General features: G+C 44.2%; 1 long non-coding RNA gene across 1 annotated transcript; it reads right to left on the bottom strand.

Annotated features, from left to right (window-relative positions):
• Positions 1-2,961: 2,961 nt before the first annotated feature.
• Positions 2,962-19,613, bottom strand: LOC309668275. The gene is made up of 2 exons (XR_014268179.1): positions 19,581-19,613; positions 2,962-19,274 (listed from the first exon to the last, which is right to left on the bottom strand). It is a non-coding gene; the product is annotated as an uncharacterized lncRNA (long non-coding RNA).
• Between the last annotated feature and the right edge of the window lie 418 nt (positions 19,614-20,031).

The following is a 20,031-nucleotide window of genomic DNA, read 5'->3' as shown; positions in this document are numbered from 1 at the left end:
AATCTCAGGCAACCTATTTAGGCCTCTGTTCTTCATTCTCTCCTCTCTGGAGTGGGGATAATACTACTTACCGCAAAGGCTGCTGTGAGGTACAAAGTGCTTAGAAAAGGGCCCATGTTACATGCTCAGCCAGTGTTTGCTACTGATAGGTACTTAGTAAATACTAAAGGATTTTTAACAGTGGGCTTTTTTAAGTCAATGCTTCTGTCTTTGTTTATTTTTTAATGTCTTAATAAACATATTTAATAAAGTACTCCTTTCCAAAGGAGTATTGAAATACCGAAATACCTTAACAAATAAAAAGCATTAAATAAATCTTTTTCATTAGAAATAGAAAAATAAGAAAATAGAAAATAAGAAAGAAAAAGACACAAAACATCAAATTCTACGATTGAGTATAACATTAACCTCTGAGCTTCCTGGCACCCAAGAAAACAAGGGGAACAAGATGAGCTGCATAGTTCTCATTATCTGATAAAAGAAGACATATTATTTCTTCCAGAAAAACAAACTTTTTTCTCTCAAATTAAATTCTAAAGGGGATTTAAAGGAATTTACTAAGGAGCCTTGAGCAACAAAACCAGAAGGATGTAAATAGCCTGGAAAGAGAGACTTCATCTGTTGTGAGTCTGACTAGTGCTTGCTATATGTGGGTACTCAATGAATGAATGAAAAATGGGAATGAAAAATGGGCATATTTTCCTCAGAGCTGGCATCCTGCCTCTGATGACAGGTGTAAAAGCGTGACTCTAATGGTAAGGTTCGGAGCCAGCGTGGAGGACAGAGGTGAGTGGGTCGGCCCTTGGGGGTGTGTTTGGGGGACTGGGGAGCAGGCGGTAGGTCTATCAGCTGCCTGCTTGCTCAGAATGCTGGCCTGACCCTGCCGGCCTCTACTGCTTCCTCTTTCCAGATCTCCTTCCTTGGTCCCCTATCTCAGGCTTACTGAGCAGACTCTTTCTGCATCTTCCCCAAGGGTCAGGTGAAGACCGCCTTGCTGTGGTCCTCCCAGCACGAGGTTTGCCCTGCTGGGGTGGCCCTGGGCTGTCCCAGTCAGGCAGGCACCTCAGGGGACTCTGCCTTTATTTCTCCTGCTGAGTTGCATCTCCGAGACCCCATACAGGCCACTCGCCCTCTTGAGTACATTTGCGTCTCAGGGTCTCTGTTAACATACAGTTTCTCCGACAGTCTGAAGGCCTCAGTTAAAATATTATGATCTACCTCCCTGAGCGCATGGAAATCTCATTATAAATAAAGTAATCTCATTTGCGGTTATGTTCTATAACGCACAGGCTTGGAAATGTACGGATTCAGTATGCCTGGGAAGTCGGGCTGTCAGATAATACATTGTGTGAAAATTGGGGCCGGAGGTCACCAGTCTCCTGATACACAAATCTCCCTCTGAAAATCTCATTTCATTCAGACTATCAGTTAGATTAGAAATACCCTAATTATCTCACCGAAGCTAAATTACTTTATGTTAGGGTGATATAATGAACAACCATAAAGAGGATATATACAACCAATCATCTTGTTAGTCACAGCAAGACCAGATCATACACTAAACGGACCTTGCTGACTACTGTAGCTAGTCCCTGTCTCACAAAAAAAGGGCGAGGGAAAGAGGAAAATGAGAGAGGTTACCGGTTGTTCTTGTGGTGTGGGTTCCTGCTGCATTCCTCCACTGAGTTGCTAGAAGTTTCTCTGCAGAGGCACTGCCTCTGGTCATTAGGGGTGAGAGAGCTATGAAGGATCCACTGTGCTCTTGACTTATTAACCCCCATGACACTGTGAGGCCTCATGACTTACAAGATAGGACCAGGCGTCCACTGCCCTTCATTTTATTCCAGAAATCTTCCCAGCACCTGCCAAGTGATATGGCTCTGTTGCTAGGGTACACTTGTCCTCCTAGAAGACTGACCTCTACCAGTTGCACTTGTTAAAGTAAATAACGCTAGCTGCTGTAATGAATTGCCTCCAAATCTCAGTGACTTAACACAACAAAAGTTTATTTCTTGTTTAAATCACTGTCAAATGGAGGTCAGTGTGTGTGTGTGTGTGTGTGTGTGTGTGTGTGTGTGTGTGTGTGTGTGTGTGATGTTCTGTTCATGCAGTTACTCAAGAACCTACCTTGTGGCTTCGAGCCCCTGTAGATCAGATTTCTCAATAGCGGGACTATTGACATTTTGGGGCTGGGTAATTCTTTGTTCTGGAGGACTGTCCTGTGCGTTGTAGGCTGTTTAGCTGCATCTCTGGCTAAACAGTTAGATGCCAGTTGGACATCCTCCCAGGGTGACAACCAAAAATGCCTCTACACGTTGCCAAATGTCCTCAGGGGAGGGGGACAAAATTGCCCCGCTTGAGAATCACTAAATAGACAGTGAGTGAAGGTTAAGTTTTTAAATTATTACCATTTTAAAGAGCATACACTTGAACTTCTCTCTTAGGCAGAGGATATATACATAGAGTTGGGAAGAGATCACCATGTGTGTGCCGATAACCCATCATTGGACTTGGTACCTTAGTGCTGGTTATGGTCAGTGTTGCTGTCCGTGTCAATGGGTAGTTTCGCAGAGAGGTGAAGGAATGTGCTGTCTGCCCAGGTGACAACATCACACCTTAAAATTGTGCTACTAGGTGATTCTGTAGTGGGAAGAGTTTTGGGGTTGCACACTGTGGTCCTGAATTTCTGAGTTGGCTGTGCCGTTGCCCTTGTGCTTGTGGGGGACTCAAGTCACTGCCAGGATAGGTGAGACTCTGAGCACCTACTTTCCTTGATGGGAAACTCCACCCACCCCCCATCGCTTCTAATATGGCCACCATGCTGCAGCCAGAGAGACGTTTTCTAATGGCCCTCATCCCCATTACAACTTTTCCATGGCATCCAATTTGCATTTCAAATAAAGACAAAACTCCTCTGCATGTCCTGAAAAGCCCTGCAGGGTCTCCCCTTTTTCAGGCTCCTTTGGTGCCTTGTTCCCCTCGCTCACCAAGCTTAATATATACTGGCCTTTTTTTCCAGTTCTCATCAAGCTCCTGACCTTATTGGGCTTTGCCTCTGCTGTGCCCTCTGCCTTGAGGGTTTCCCTTCTCTCTTCTCTTGGCTCTTTCTGACCTTTCAGTTCTCAGCTGAAAGGTCACTTTCTCAGGGGTGTCTTCCGGATGACCTGACCAGGTCTAATTCCCCTCTCCTGGGCTCTCTCTCAGGACCGCCCACAGTATCACATTGTCAGTGTTGCAGTTTTACATTCGTTGGAACAACTGTTTGAACGTGTCCTGTCTCTGTCATTTGTAATCACCACGAGAGCCATGACTTATCATAGTTGTATCCCAGGGCCTGGCATAGTGCCTAGCACATAGTAGGTGCTAATACCTTTTTCTTGCGTGAATGAATCAGAGATTTGGGCTGTCTGGAAATATTGATCAATCAGGCTTGACACTGAAATGCAACCTGTTTGATTCACTGTAGAGCTGCTGACAATTAGGAAATATGATTCCTACATTAACCTCAAGGGGTATCCCCAAGAAAGCTAAGGTGGTTGGTGAAAATGGTGTGGCATTTGGTATAGCTTTGTCAGCCTGACTTAATCATTTCTACCGGAAATCTCATTAGAGCTCAGAAACCCCACAGACTTCCACAGCCTTTTACTTAAAATGTGTGTACCTGGGCAATGCATAGCCAGCTAGCAACCCCTAGGAGCCTGACGGTGGTAGAAAGCACAGTTTGCGGGTAAATAGCCTGGTTAGGGGGAGGGAAAGACTACTAATCATGTAGCAGTGACTCCAGCGCTCTCGGTTCACTAATTCCCTTTCCAGGTTAAGGGATGGGGAGAGTAGTCTGTGTCTAGATGTCGAAGTCAGTCGGAGGAAGGTTCGGCAGCCCCACCAGAGCCTGAGTCTCTTACGATTCACAGCATGCGGCCACCTCTCAGCTCTGAACAGAGTGAGGTATGAAGTCATTTGCAAAGCAGTGTCTATGAAATTCCGTTACACGGTGCTTTTCGATTTAAGGGGAAAGACCTTTGCGGAAACTAATTTGCAGTTGCTTTAATCATGAAGCTCAGAGATGGCGCCCTTTCCCCATCACTGCAGCTAAAAAGGCTCACACTGGTTTGCAGATTTGGTGTCCCTTTCCCCACCCCACCTCAGCTCCTGGATTCCATCTGTGGTTGTTGTACATCCCCTAATTTTTGCAATGTTTTAGACAAAAAGGAAGCCATTGTACTTAGTCTTCCTGGTGAATGTAAATATTTTGGAATCAGAACCCATTTGAAAACACTCAGAGTCAAATCAAAGCAAATGGGATGTGCGCTAGGAAGGGGATCATCCCGGGGTTGTTTCCTCTCCCCTGCCAACCTCTCCTGCCTCCCAGAGGACTGCCTCTTGGGTTTCTTTGGTCCCTTATTCACTCACAGCCCTGGGGTTGTTCAAGACCTGGAGAAGGGCAGCCAGGAGTTATAGAAAGTGAAAAGCACCTGATAGGAGTCAGGAACTCTGGGTCCAGTCTCAGCTTTGCTGTTTAACAGATTTAGTGCCTTGGGAAATTCATTTAACCTTTCTGGGTATCTCATTTATCAAATGAAGATAATTATACTTACCCTGAAGATCATATGAGGTCTGGGGGGAAGATCGGGTAACATCAAACATAAGCATGTGGGTCTGCTCACGGGGAGTTGGTGATACTGATTTATTCCAGGTTACTTACTGAGGAGTGGTTGCCTCAGTCAGAAGACCTCCTTGCTGACCAGAGCCTCTCCAAGGTAAATTTAACAGCTGCTTTAAATCCCTTTGGGCTGAACCTTTATGGCCCCTGGAATCTCGTAGGGAAAATAGGAAGATTCCGGAAAGAATCAGGCACTAACTAACCCATTTTCAGTCATCAGCACTTAGCACAGATTTGTTTATCAGATAGGCATTGGCTTCTTGGGGAGAAGAATAAAGAGACTGGGATGTGGAGACAGGTGGGTGTTACAGGTGGGAAGTTTTATGGGGTTTTGGGGTCACGTGGGGTGGTTGTGAATGTCTTTACAACACAGCGTTCTGATACTGTGCTCAACCCAGACTTGGATAAGATAGGGTATAAGAGTCACAGGGAACACATCAGGTACTGGTTTATTTCATTTGTTAGTGAATATTAGTCATTCTTTTTGGCTGTTAGCAACTGAACACATTTCCTATAACTGCAGAAAACTCCCCTCTCCCAACACACACATTTAGAAGCTGAAAATGCCAGTTACGTATTCTCCCAGCCTCCTTTGCACCTAAGATGCTGGCATAGGACCCAGGCTTTGTCAATGCACCTGCCTCAGGCTGTGGACCAGCAGCTACCGATGCGTTGATGTAGAGACTGCAGAATTCATTCTGGCCAAGATGGGGGACCGATAACAGCTACATCCCGCTTGAGATGGGAGCCATGACAGTGACCCTGTGTCAGCGTCCAGAGTGTGTCTGGGGATAGTGGCCGTGGCAGAGTTTTCTTCGGGGACTCGTTCTGGGATGTGATTTCAGGTGTTGTTCCTGGCAACATAAGCTTTAGATCCATTCTCCAGTCCTTCTGGAGCTCTGTGGGCTCTCCAAAATCCTTTCAATAAATCCCTTTTCTTCCTAAATTCACCAGACTTCATTTCTATAGGTTGCAATGAAAAATCCGGATTAACATACATATATAATATACTTCAATCCTCACAACCACCCTATGAGGTAATCTACCTATTGCTTGCATTTTATGAAAACGAGACTCAAGTGCAAGGGTGGGGGTCAGGCAAGCCTGAGTTGCAGAGTAGATATTTCAAAGTAGGAGCATTGAACTTCAGCATCCAGGCTCTTTTCCCAGGGCAAGGTTAAGTGTGAGGATGCTGAGAAGACCTCACTGCTTTACCTGCTGGGGGGACTGGAGCGTGGCCTGACTGAACTGGTCAGGAGAAAGGAGCACTAGGAGACGCGCCCCTGTGTCACCTCTGCTGATATACGAAGTTCACTGTAAACTACATGGGGGCTATCGAAATGTATGGTACCACAAGAGCAGTAACTACAGCCATGATGATGACGATGGTGTCTGGCTAGGGGCAGTGAAGGCCTGGGTGATTCCATGGCACATTCCACGAGTGCTGTGAAGCAGCCAGTCATTTCTGAGTCCTCTCCAGCTATATTTTGCAAGAGAACTCAATTCAGTCCCTACTACTGCAGTGGAAATGTCTGCCCCTTTCGTCTTCAGCCCAACAGCAAGAGGTAAGAAGCACCGGCTCCCTGGTTTGCTGAGGTGCCCAGTGGGGAAAAACAACTTTGATTCAAGGCACAGGATGGGTTTGTGTTACTCTAGAAGACTTGAAGAACTGCCTCTGTAGCTTGGCTTACCAAAACAGTTTTCTTATTTTTGAAGATTTTGGAGGTGATTGTAGCTAATGCTGCAAGGTCTCCCTCTCTCCCTCCAGATCTTCCCAAATCCCCCCAAAACTTTGGAATTAAACACACACTTGTTAAACTTTATGACCGTGTGATAAAAGATTACAAAGCAGAGTTATAAGAAAGTAAACAGGGGACTGCCAACCTCACCTGCAGCCTCACCAGTCTGCAACCACAGCAGGGAGGAACTCTACGCATGAACTTGGTAGGGTAGGAATGGTTCATTCTATTTGCTCATGAGCTTCGGAAGTAAAATATTTTTCTTGAACTTTTTCAGTAAACGGATTCGGGGAAGGTATTTGTCTTGGAGTGTGTGTCCTTTTAAAATAATTCACAGTCAGAAAACATGCTTCTCCCTCACTTTCCATTAGGAATTGAATTTCATTCCACCATTAGCTCATAGGGTTTATTTCAAAAGAAGTGTCCACTCAGTGGCTTAATGTAAAAGCCTGGTTGACATCAGTGTAATACACGTGCCAAGCCCTCAGCTGGGCATTTAGGCTGATGGGAGGGTTCACAGCCTGCTGGCCAGTCAGGTGGTATGGACCCTTGGTCACACTTCCTCCCCCTGTGCCTGTGACCGTGCTCCTTAATTGCTTAGAAGGATAAGAGATACAAGAATAAAATAGTTAAGGGGCCACCTTGGGAAGAACGGCTCCTATGGCAAAAGAAAATTACTAAAAGAAATATACTGGTTATCTCCTGCTTCTGTAGCTCTTTTTCTTAGTCCTGCTGTTACTGGCAAAGGAAGCCCAATGGATTAAAAGTGGTGAAGGTTTGCTGCATGTCTAACATGCTTTGGAAGTTTTGTAATTGTGAGGAAGGAGTCCTGTAAGGATGAGAAACCCTGGGAAATGGGAAGATCCTTATTCTTGTTCGTATGTCGGGGGATGATTTACAAGTGCAAGTTCTGGAGCAGGAGGCTGGGGTGGAACTGTGGCATTTTGTAAAAAGGCCTTAGCCTCCCCTTTCCTCACCTGAAAATGAGGGTAATAATGGTACCAACCTTAGGGGATTCCTATGCACAGCACTGAGAAGAATCCCTAGTGCATACATAGTCAGCGATAAAAAAGTGGTAGCTGTTGTTGTTACTATTAACATCATCACTGTTGTGCTCTGCAAATAGTGCCAGCTGCCTGCTGGTGCCCTTTGAATGGCTCCAAACCTCTCCCCTTCCCAGTCACACAGTCCTCTCCTCCTCTCGCTGGTTTTAGAGCTTCTCCAATGAAATCCCATCTCTGTGTGAGAGGGGCCCCTTTCCCAGCTGTTCCTAGCTGACTCCTCAAGGGGATGGAGAAGCACCTGGGTTTGGGGAAAGGGAGCAGCTGGTCAGAGAAGGAGTGGCTGATGCCACCACCTGACCTAAGCCAATTTGCTCTGAGGATCAGAGTTTGGGATCCTCTCCTCCCTCCAGGTGTCTCCATCAAGGTGTCTCCATCAAGGTGGGAGCAGGAATTAATCTCTTTAGCGTTACTGAAGATTCCCTAAGTTTATCTTTCCTGTTGCTTCTCTTTGCATTTGAGTGGTGTGTTCCATTTGTCAAAGATCCTTCACTTTATGATATCAGTTGAGCCTCACGAAGGCCCTGTAGGGTGAGAAGGCAGATATTATCATTCCCTTTGAGGTAATTGAGGCCCAGAGAGGTTAAGTGGTGTCCAGGGTCACAGATAATTAACTGTAGAACCTAAACCAGAATTCAAGTCTCTTTCCACTCTGCCACTTGGGTTTCCAAAGGATGGGGCCCACTGCCCTGTATTGAAGTGACCCTCCAGTGTGGTCACATGTTCCTCTGAGTTCTGACTATGTTGATTGTGAACAAGCTCAGCCTGTGAATGGGCAAAACGCCCCTGCTAAAGAGTTTGCCGCTTACTTACATGCTAACCTTCACTTTGTAGGGAAAGAAATAATCAAGTATTTTCATAATCAGCAGGCTTCAAGCTCTTTGAGTCTAAAAAATAATGTCACATGGAGGTTCAGAACACTGATTCTGGTGTCAGGGGTCTGGGTTCCTATCCTAGATTGGCCAATCAGCTGTGTCACTTTGGGAAATTTATTTACCATCTCTAGGTTTCCATTTCTTTATCTCTAGAATAGGGATAGGAATAGTCCTACATCATAGGTTCATTCTGAGAATTAGATGAGATAGGGATTATAAGAGAGATGGGAACAAAATCAGGAGGGAGTGGTGTCACAAGGACAGTTTCAAGGAGGGAATGAGAACAGGGTGAACACTGCTGCGAAGCCAAGAAGGATGAGGATTGGATTTCTCGACATAAGGTCATTGGAGACATTAATTAGGACTCTTAGTGCAGTGCTGGGACATTAACTCCTATCGGGTGGCAGGGGGTGCGGTTTGCAGAGGAAATGCCAACTGAAGAGATAGAGACAGAACGCACAAACAACTCTTTTAAAAAATGTTACTGTGAAGTGGTTAAGGCTTTGAGAGTTAGGGGTGGTGTGTGGTCAAGAGAAGGCTTAGTATTTTTTTTGTATTATTAAGATGAGAAAATCATGAACATGTTTACTGCTGTGGGCACAGTTGAGAGGGGGAGGTTGAATTATAAAAAAGAGAAGGGAAGACAAAATGAGAGTTCCCTGAGGAACAGGAGGGGATGGGACTCAAAGCCCTGATAAAAATCCTGGCCAGGATGGGAGGAGGGACCTTCCCATGGAGTCACAGGCTGGGTACAGATGTCACCTAAAGTGGTTAGGTAGTGAAAGCTGAGAGAGTGCTCGTGTGCTGGCTTCCTTTCTTTCTGAAATAGAAGATCAAGTCGTCTGCTGAGAGTGTGGGGTTGAGTGGGCAGGGCAGGTCAGAGATTTGAGGAGAGTGAAGGAAGTTTAAACGTCAAGGTCAGAGACCACGAGTATGAGTTAATATTGGCTAGGCTGCTATAACAGGAGACCCTCCCCCGCCAAATGCTGGGCTGAAACAAGAGAGGGGTTTATTTCTCTCTTACCAGCAGTCCAGGTTGGGGGTCTGACGGGGAGCTCAGCAGTGTTGAGGGGAGAGCCAGCCAGATCATGCAGGGCTTTGTTGGCCAAGGGAAAAACTTTGGATTTTATTCTAAGTGTGATTAAAGATACTGGGAGGGATGCAGAAGGCAGTGGGTGGATATTGGGGAGGGCACCAGGGAACCCATGTCTTACTAATGCCTAGAAAGCTGAGAAAGTCTGGCAAAGTGGAAAAAGGCAGGGGGTCTGTCCACCTCTGCCCTATGAGCATAGAGGAGCTGTGGGCTCCACCTGCATACCCCCAAATGTGTGGACCTGTTAGTGGAGAGAGGATAAGGTTTGACTTCACTCTGTCCTGAAGTCCTTCTTGCTTCTTGGACGTTCAGTTGCCCAGGGTGCTTTGCATTTATGTTCGATCATCTCACATACACACACACACACACACACACACACAAACACACTCAGATACACATACACTCATGCACTCCCACACCCGTATACATTGATTGGGCACAGGCTCTGGAATCAGGTAGATTTGGATTTAAACCCCAGCAATTGCACTTGCTAGCTGGGTGTCCTTTGAGCAGTGAATTAACCTTTTGGAGACGCCATTTCCTCCTCTATAAGATGGTGATATGACTAGAATACTCTTCATACACTTGTTGTGAAGAGCATATTAGAGAAAGCATGTTAAGCATAGTTCCTGGCATATGCTAAGTGCTCAATAAATTACAGCTACCATTATTAAGCTTAATAAGTAGTAGCTGTCATCATCATTTACTTTTTTCTAAGAAATTTCCTTTATCTATTAAAACAAAATGCCAAAATAACTCCAAAGGTACATTTCCACTTCAAAAGATCTCTGTATCTTGAGCCAGCATTTCTCTTGCTCTCTGGGCCCGACCAGGCAGCCTGGAGTCTGGAGAGGAAGTTATGGGTGATGCTTTTCGATGGGAAACCACCTGTCCACCCTTTTCCGTTCTCCTCAGAGAAATCTGTTGTCCCAGGAAATCTTTTCTTTGGATGGCAATTTGGCTGCTAAAATGAAGTCGGGCTTTTTTGTGTCTGCGCGCAGACTGGTTCCAGGGCTCTGCTGGGGATGGAACAGCTTGTCATTAGCAGGTGATGGTGGAGCGTCCTGCTGGCGGCCCCTCCTCCTCACAGAGCCACGTGAAACCCTGCTGTCTGCTGGTGAGCACTTCCGTGTGCGCGTGCGCATGCCCGCGTGTGGTGTTCCTATAGACTCTCCCAAGGATCTGATCTTCGTCTCGTCTGCCACCTTGAGAGGCTGTGTGTCTGTGTGTCACGGATACAGCACTACCTGTTGTCTGAACCGCCCTCCAAGAGGTCAGGACATTCCTCTTCTCCCTGAGGAGGATGTGAGTAGCTCCAGGTGAGCCATTCCAGAGACTCAGTGACTCAGCCCTGCAAGGCGTGGGGACCCTGGCCTGGGAGGCTGTTTTAGTGTGGAGAATAAATGTTTGAGTTTCTGAATCACACACTGTCAGGCCTGAAGCCCAGCTCTAACCCTTAGTAGTTGTGTAATTTTGGACAACTCATCTCCCTGAGCCCCAGCTTCTTGCTCTGTGAAATAAATTCCTGGCACATAGTAAGTGCTCAACAAGCAGTAAGTCATTGATAAGATCTGGGTCCCAGTCTTGGCCAGTAACTAGCTCAGTAGCCTGGCCTGTCGTTTCACCTTGATGTTCTGACGGGTAGACGTGTGGGGAACTCAGAAGTCTCTTCAGGCTCTGAGGTTCTGTGATGCTACCAGTGGCTCCTAGTCTACAGGTCTTGGTTCCTTTGGCCATTGCCTGTGCCTCCTGAATTACCCCTCTCTCCCGCTCCAGAGGATCATTCTTGCCAGTGTAGACACATGGTCCACTATCTCCCATCTTTAATACCTTTTTCCATCACCCTTAATCAATTATGTATCTTACCCAATAAACATCCTTAATGCTTTATTTCCTCAATTTCATAGGGGCGGGGATTCTGGGGAAACCAAAAAAGTGATGTGAAGGATAAAAGCTGCACAGCAGTCTTACTTCCTCCAGGTCCTGGCTCAGGAGATGCTCTGAGAAGACACCAGCTTTGTCAGTCCTCCTTGCTTGCTAATGATTGTTAATTTTATGTGTGATCATGGCTGGGCCACAGTGCCCAGATATCTGGTCAAACATTATTCTGAATGTTTCTGTGAGGGTGTTTTGGATGAGATTTACATTTAAATTGGTGGACTTTGAGTAAAGCAGATTGCCCTCCATAATGTGGGTGGGCATCATCCAATCAGGTGAAAGTTTGAATAGATGAAAAGACTGACCTCCCCTGAGAAAGAGGGGATTCTGCTGCAGATGGCCTTCAAACTTGAACTATGACATCAGCTCTTCCTGAATCTACAGCCTGACTTCCTTTGGATTTGAACTGCAGCTCTTTCCTGAGTCTCCAACCAGATTTTGGACTCACCAAGCCTCTACAATTGATTGTTGATTGAGCCATTATCTTAAAATAAATTATCTATCTATCTATCTATCTACATCTATATCTGTATCCTGTTGGTTCTGTTTCTCTGGAAAACTCTGACCAATATACTATTCAACCTCAGCCTGGTAGTGTATGTCCTTCTCCCTGGTTCTGGGTTTCTTCTCTTCTCATAGAACTTTTATCCTGACAGCTGCATAATTCAGGAGAAAAGTGACCCAGTAAACTCTGTCATACCAAGGCATTAGAGACAGATGTGTCCCCTCCCATGCGGGGCTCAACTGTAGAAGAGGAAGAGGGCAATGCTCAATACAAACATCACCAAGAATGGGCACTCAGGCATCAGTGGGGATGTCACCTCACATGTCCAGAAAACTAGGTCTGGTAACAGTGTAGCACTAAAGAAGAGCCACCTGCAATGAGAAAAAGATGAAAACCTTACCCACCTGGTCCAGCTGAGTGATGAAAAGGAAAAGGGGTTGGGGTCTTAAACCTTTGGCTTAAATCTTGGCCTTAAATCTTTCTTGTGTGTCTTTGGGCAAATTCCTTAACGTCTCCAAGCCTTAATTTCCTCATCTGTAAATTGATGCCTTAATAGGGCATAGGATAGCTATGAAAATCAAGTGAATAAACACATGTAACCTGCCTCGCACATGGCAGGAGCTAAACCAATGCTAGCTTCTTTATCCTCTTTAGAGAGAGATTTATTTGGGGGTAGGCAGGGACAGTGAGAGTTAAACCTACATGAGAAGTCGCAGCAACTGTGGGATAGAGTGCATCTTTCCGTGGTGACTTCCCTGTGTTCTGGGTTTGCAGATGTGCATTTAACTGCAGGAGCAGCAGACCTGTGACAAGCCATTCACCTTTGCAAAGTGGCCTGGGAGAGCTTCCCCTTGCACTCTCCTTCTGCGGTTGTTTCAGGGCACGGATAGGAGCAGGATTGCCATGCCTCGTAGCCTTTGAGGGAGACTCTTTCTTCTTTTGTCCCACCATGCGTCTCTGAGCCCACCTGGGTCATACCTGCATTGATCAGAGTAAGGCCGAATCCAAGGTGCTCTTCCTCCTGTGGTCCCCTGGGGGAAATGGCATAGACATCATGAGAATGAAGATGCAACAAAAGCCTCAAGAACAAAGAAAAAAGGTGACACACCTTGCCCTTCTGCTCGACTGGAAGACATTCAGTTTATATCTGTTGTCCTAATGAGTAGCTTTTGAGAAATTTCATTTTGCTCTGGGCTAATCTTTCTAATTCAAAACTATCAGTCCATATTTTCAAAAGGAAATGCCCTTTTTGCAAATATCTGGGAAAACCTAAAAATTTCCAACCATGTATTCTTCCTGGTTTGTCATTCTTCATAAAGCCTACCTTGATTTGGGAATGGAGAAACTAGCCTTATCTCAGATCTGCTTTTTTCAGCACAGGGGGCTAATAGAAAATGACATTGCCTGGTGTAGGTTCCCTGTACTGACTTGCATCTCACATGGGATTCACAAAGTGATTGATGTACATTTAGTGAGGGGCTGCTGTGTTCCCTGATGGTGCTGGGTACTGTGGGGACACATGGAAGGAAAGAAGAGTAAGTCATGGCAACCAGCTCTCAAGGAGTGGCGAGGGGAGCTTATAATTTTGAGGAAGCTTGCTAATCTCACTATATCTACCTTTCACCCCATGGCACCCTATGATCAGGTGGCCATATAAGTTATCATCTGTTATGGGATACTTTCAAAGTGAAAGTAGATGCTATTAATAAGTGTATCAGGGCAACAGATGTAACACACTCTACTTAATATTAAGAGCTATCTAGGTGCTTATTAAGTCTGAATAGGGTAAGTGAATGAAGACCTGATTTTTTTTTTTTTTTACTGAAGTATAGTTGATTTACAATGTTGTGTTAATTTCTGCTGTACAGCAAAGTGATTCAGTTATAAATATGTATACATTCTTTTTTCATATTCTTTTCCATTATGGTTTATCACAGGATATTGAATATAGTTCCCTGTACTATATAGTAGGACCTTGTTCTTAAGACCTGATTTCTTTCTCTCTCTTTCTCTTAAGTATTTAGAGTTTGCTCTAATTTCACCAGTTAGAGAAGTGGGGGTCGAGTGGGGTGGCCAGGACTTGATCTTAACGTTGGGTGAACTAGAGTCACAGATGGACAGACTCCAGACAATACCTATCATAACATGATGCATTTTGGGCTGAGTCAGCCAGATAGCAGCACAACTGGAATAAATGCCCTCCCCCTCAACCTCACAATGCTCTGGCCTTAGAACAGTGGGCTTAGAAGGAGGACGACTGGAAAGAGAAGTGAACTTTTGTTGAGCTAAATAAGAAACTTTTTGTGCCCGTAAGTTCTAGAAGCATTGGCCCTTAGGACCCCACTCCAAAGTCAACCAGCCAAAAAGCTCCAAGAAGTCTGATGATGCTGTAAGCGCAAGGCAAGTGTGACGAGTGGCTGAGCATTTCTCTCCCGGTTCTGGGTAACGGTTTTTGCAAGTGACATTTTGTTTCGAAGTCTTGTCCATCCATCAATCCTCGTCCATCCTTCTGTTGCCTTCCCAAGTCAGCAGTGCCTCTTCCCAGCCCACCTGGCACCAGATGTTCTGTCAGCCACCACCGTGTGTCCCGTGTCCTCCGAGTGGCAGAATGCGAAATCTCAGGTGACATTCACCTGGAAGCGCTTAGCCCTCAACAGCTGCAGCCCCTTGATTACCTTGCCCGCCTCGGCAGCTCGGTGCCGCCACCGTATCAATTGCTTGTCAATTCGGTTTAGCCATGACTTTGACTGACTGGATTGAGGGGAGTGAAAGTGGGGTGTAGGCGAATGGTTAAAATTAATTGCTACATAAGAAAAAATTGAAAGATAATTATTCCTGCTTTCCTGTCAGTGCTCGAGGGTAGATGACCTCATTAACTTGCAGCTTGTACACAATTCAATTACTAGGAGATGGAAAATACATTTTTAATTACCTCGGTGGCCTGCGTACCATTTATCTCCATTTGCATGGCCTTTTTTTTAGACTGTTGTGCTCTGAAGAGGTAACACCATCTTAGGAAGGTTGTCATGAAAGCTGCTTCCTGGCTCCTATAATTCCTGTTTAAGGTGGGGTATTAAATGTGTGAGATTAACCCCTAGATGCCAGGTGAGTTGCAAGGCAACCCTTGCAGTAGTAATGTGTTTTTAATTAGCTTCTTGTGTCAGAAAATTCCCAACTTCTAGTGAGAGAGAATTAAGGAGGATAAAATTCTGTATTTGGTTTCCAGTCATTGAAAGGAAAAATTAAAAGCCGTGGAAAGCATGGAATTCAGGTTGGTGGGCCAGTACCAATATCCATCTGGATCTCAAAGGAGAATTCCGGTCCTATTTTGGTGTCTGTTATTCCATTGATTGAATTAAGTAATGACTTAATTACCTTAAGTGTATGGCTTGGTATTCTTCTTTTTTTTTTTTAAATTCTATGCACAACTTAGAAAACTAAGCCGTGGCTGGTTTTGCAGCAGTCCCTGTGTGGGTATTGCCTGCTATTGCTCTCAGGATCAATTGTGTTCTGGAGAAAAGCAGTCACCTCTCTGCATCCCAGTCTCCTGTCCCCAAAGTGCCCTGGGCATGGGTTCCTACATACTCTGAAACAGGCAGACGTGATACCCCCTGGATAAAGTTGTACATGTGGGACCTGCTCCCATCGCACATAGTCACACAAGGGGTTGTTCTTGCCCCTACTCTACAAATACAAAACTTGAAGAGGCAAGTCTACATTGTACTTGTAAAGTGTCTTTACTCCATATGTTTGGAAATTTGGGGGTTATATTTGCAAAGGCATCTTATTTGTTTGTATGAACTCCAAGGATATTGTTCATTAATTGTGGTCATGTATCCTATATAGTAGGAACAACAAGTATATGTGTAGTATATTTTGAAAAATTTGGATGACTTCTGAATTGAATTTGGATGACCTATTGCATCTATTTGGATGTAGCATCACAATCAAAACATTGCTCTTGAACCATGCAGGAAATACCTAAATAACACAGTGAGACACATGTTAATTCTGCCAACACCAGATTTGTAAAGGAGATCCTTCCTCCCTCTCTTTAGGCCTTCATGCATGAGCTCAAGAACATTGACTGAACTCTAGCTGAGCATGGGATGAATGAGAGACACTCCTGTTTTCATGGAGGTCATGGTCTAGCAGGGGAGATTGACATGTAGATCAGTAACTATGTCACCTGGTAAGTGTGACAATGAAGTATTCACATGTAACTAAGAGGCTGTGATTGAGTTTTTCCAAGGTTCCAACCCAGTTTATTTTGTTTCCAGCTCATGGTCCAGGGGAGACTTTCTAATTCTATTAAGAGATCTGTGGTTAGCTCTTTGAGAGATGGGCCTAGAGATTAAGTGACCTTAAGAAGTTGGGAGTTGGGACACGTGTTTTTGAGAAGGGACCAGGTCTGAAATGTCACTCCCCTAGGGATTCCTTGGGATCCCCAAAGACTTTGTCTGTACAACTATGAGAATTTGTTGCTGGAGGAACTATGTAGGTTGTCCATGGTTCTGTCCAAGGATATGCTTTAAATGTTTAACATAAAAGTTATAACATACTGACATGAAAGATATATAGCCCACAACTTACAAATAATGATATAACACATTGTATTGTAAATCTCATAGTCAGCTGATTATCACAGAATGCTTTTGTTGATTTTTGCTGAACTCCTGTATCTGTAACCAACCTATAGTAGCAATCCAAGCATAGTTTGACAAAGCTAGACTGCAAATAAATGTCTGATTACAATCTGATTCGGCAAAGAAGTTGCTCACATCATTGATGAATGAGTACAGTTCCAATATGAATGACCCAACAAAGACGTATATCAGTACTTTATTCATTTGTCAATGACATGAGATACTTCTGTAGTGAGGCAGCTGTTAGATACTGGAAGAATATTTTTTCATCTCTTTTGTACTACTCACAGTATAACAGCCAAAGATAGCACAGTTTAAGTTTAATTTATATTATTAACATTTTCTTCATCACCTTCTTAAGTCTAGACAGTAAACAAAACAAAAAATCAAGCCTTGATTCATAGCATTTGCTAATTTCCATGGTGTAAATACTCCCACCGTAACCAGTTTCAAGCTACCAACAAGATGTCATGGAATGCAGAATTGAGAGGAGATGCAGCAGCATACCATTTTATAGTATTTCCACCACATGTGTAAGACCATAGTTGGTAGGAAAATGTAGTAAATTAATGAGGAGGTGATGAGTTTTGAATAGTACATTTAATATCTTTTTTTAATATAATTTATTGTCACAGCTGCCACCTATTACCTCACATTTGACAACTTCCTGGATGGAGGTTTTCATTCCAGTCCCAGGACATTTGGAAGACCTCTTTCAACACATATGCATTCTCTGTAAAGATTAATAAATTGGTTCCTTACAAGGACAGAATCATATAATTGTAAAGACTGAAGAAGGTTTTGGAGTCAGACAGACCAGAGTTTGAAACCTGGCTCTGTCACTTACTGGTCATTAGGGATTAGACTAGTGACATATCTTTGGGCCTCTGTTTCCTCGGCTGTAAAATGGAAATAATGATACCTAACTTTCACAGTTGTTGAAGGGTTAAATGAGGTAATTTGAAGGTGTTTAGCACAGAGCCCTGCATGGAAATAATGCATAATAAATGACAGCTCTTACTATTAAATAATAGCCTATACACACTAGGTATGAATTGACTCAAATACTTTTTTCCCATTAAATGAAATAGCAGTGATGGAATGGAGAGGTTGAGAAGCATATGCTCCAGGGGACAGGGGCCGTGTGAGGATTCAGTCTCTACTTTCTGATATCCAACCTTGAATTCTGTGCCTAGGAACAAGCCAGGTCACAGAAATAAGAGCCAGGAATCACAGCCAGCCACATACTTGTTCTAGGTCTTTATACTGGGTAGAAAGAACATTTAAAATTGACTTCTTGGTTTTTTTCTTATTTCAAAAATAATAAATGTTTATTGTAGAAACTTTAGAAAATATAGATAAGCCAAAATCACCAGTAAGTCCACACTCATCAATAATCATATAACTTCTATGAATACTTTGGTGTTTTTCTCCATACATTATTTTTTTTTGGTAAGAATTGAATAATATTCTAGCACTATTTCATAATTTAATTTCTTTTACTTAACAAATATCATGGACATCTTTCAGTGTTAGTAGGTATTCTTCCCCAACATTAATTTTAATAGCTGTATAGTGTGTGATTATAGGAAGGTGTCTTAACATATGTACCAAGCACACTACTATTGGACATTTATGTTATTACAATATTTTCTGTAATCAGATCTCTTCTTCAGAAGGAGAATTTTCCAGGTCAAAAGGAATGCACATTTTACATTTTATATTTAAAACAAACAAACAAACAATCTCTGCTCATTTTAAGGCTCTTCTGGCCTCATCTTCTGGAGGGAAGATGTTGTTCACACCTGGCTCCTGAGAAGGAATTTCAGACTCAGCAAGGTTGTCAGGTACAGACCTTGCTCTAGCTTTCACTCATCTTCCTCGGCATAACAAGGGAAGCAAAGGCTACTAGAGCTTTGACTGCTAGTCTGGGGGTTTCTCATCCCTGAAATGCCCCCTGTGTGTCCAAGTGTTCCTTACTGTGCCCATGACATAAGGACGACTTTTCATCCCCCGAACATACCTCACGCTACACTCTCCTGCCTTTGCTTCCTTCTGCCCTCCTGGTTAAAAATAAATCCTATGACCCTCTCTGACATGCATCTTCAGCAAAACCTCCCCTTATTTCATGCAGTTGGTTACATTTGCCTGCTTCTGCACTCGCATTTACCATACTTTTCTTGCACTGTTGCTGTCAGGTGCAGTACTTCTCTCCTCTACTGGAATGTAGAAATTGTGAGATCAGGGCAGTGTCTTGATGTCTGGTTTGTTTTCATAATGCCACTGCCAGCACAGGAAGCCTTGCACACAGTAAGTGATTAGTATGTGCCTATGTAGTGGGATTGATTGATGGTTAAAGGGAGGTGTGAACCAGATGTGGCATGGTACTGTGGGTTTTTAGCAATGGAACCCTTTCATTCCAATAAACCCTTGCCTGGAGCTGCCCTTCCTTTACAAAGCAGATTAAAATGGAGCGCTGGTTGATGTGATGTCAGAAGCCCAAACCTTGTCCCGTGAGTCTGCTCTTCACCCCACCCAGGCACATCTGTAGAACCCAAGGGCATCCTTCCTAGTCTTGAATCAGAAACCTGGCTTTGAATCCTTGCTCTGCTGCTGTGTGATCTTGCACAAGCATCATCTGCAAATTGGATATGTTAATTCCTACCTCACATGATAGTTGGGAGGACTATGTAATACAACTTACCAAAAACACATAGCACAGTGTCTGCTGTTTAGTAAACACTCAGAAAATGTCGCCTTATTTATTTATTTTTTTTTTTAAATTTATTTATTTATGGCTGTGTTGGGTCTTCGTTTCTGTGCGAGGGCGTTCTCTAGTTGCGGCAAGCGGGGGCCACTCTTCATCACGGTGCGCGGGCCTGTCACTATCGCGGGCTCTCTTGTTGCGGAGCACAGGCTCCAGACGCGCAGGCTCAGTAGTTGTGGCTCACGGGCCCGGTTGCTCCGTGGCATGTGGGATCTTCCCAGACCAGGGCTCGAACCCGTGTCCCCTGCATTGGCAGGCAGACTCTCAATCAGTGCGCCACGAGGGAAGCCCCTCGCCTTATTTATTTCCCTCTCTCCTTCACTCTTTTTTTTTTTTAAAACATCTTTATTGAAGTATAATTGCTTCACAATGGTGTGTTAGTTTCTGCTTTATAACAAAGTGAATCAGCTACACATATACACACATTCCCATATCTCCTCCCTAACGCATCTCCCTCCCTCCCACCCTCCCTATCCCACCCCTCTAGGTGGTCACAAAGCACCGAGCTGATCTCCCTGTGCTATGCGGCTGCTTCCCACTAGCTATCTATTTTACATTTGGTAGTGTATATATGTCCATGACACTCTCTCACCCTGTCACATCTCACCCCTCCCCCTCCCCATATCCTCAAGTCCATTCTTTAGTAGGTCTGTGTCTTTATTCCCATCTTGCCACTAGGTTCTTCATGACCTTTTTTTTTTTTTTTCCATAGATTCACTCTTATTCTCCCTGACTTTGCTCTCTCCT

Source organism: Balaenoptera physalus, assembly GCF_965194825.1.
Source record: "Balaenoptera physalus genome assembly, chromosome: 10".
Taxonomy (NCBI): domain Eukaryota; kingdom Metazoa; phylum Chordata; class Mammalia; order Artiodactyla; family Balaenopteridae; genus Balaenoptera; species Balaenoptera physalus.
Note: the sequence above shows the minus strand (reverse complement) of the source record. Positions and strands in the feature narration are given on the sequence as shown.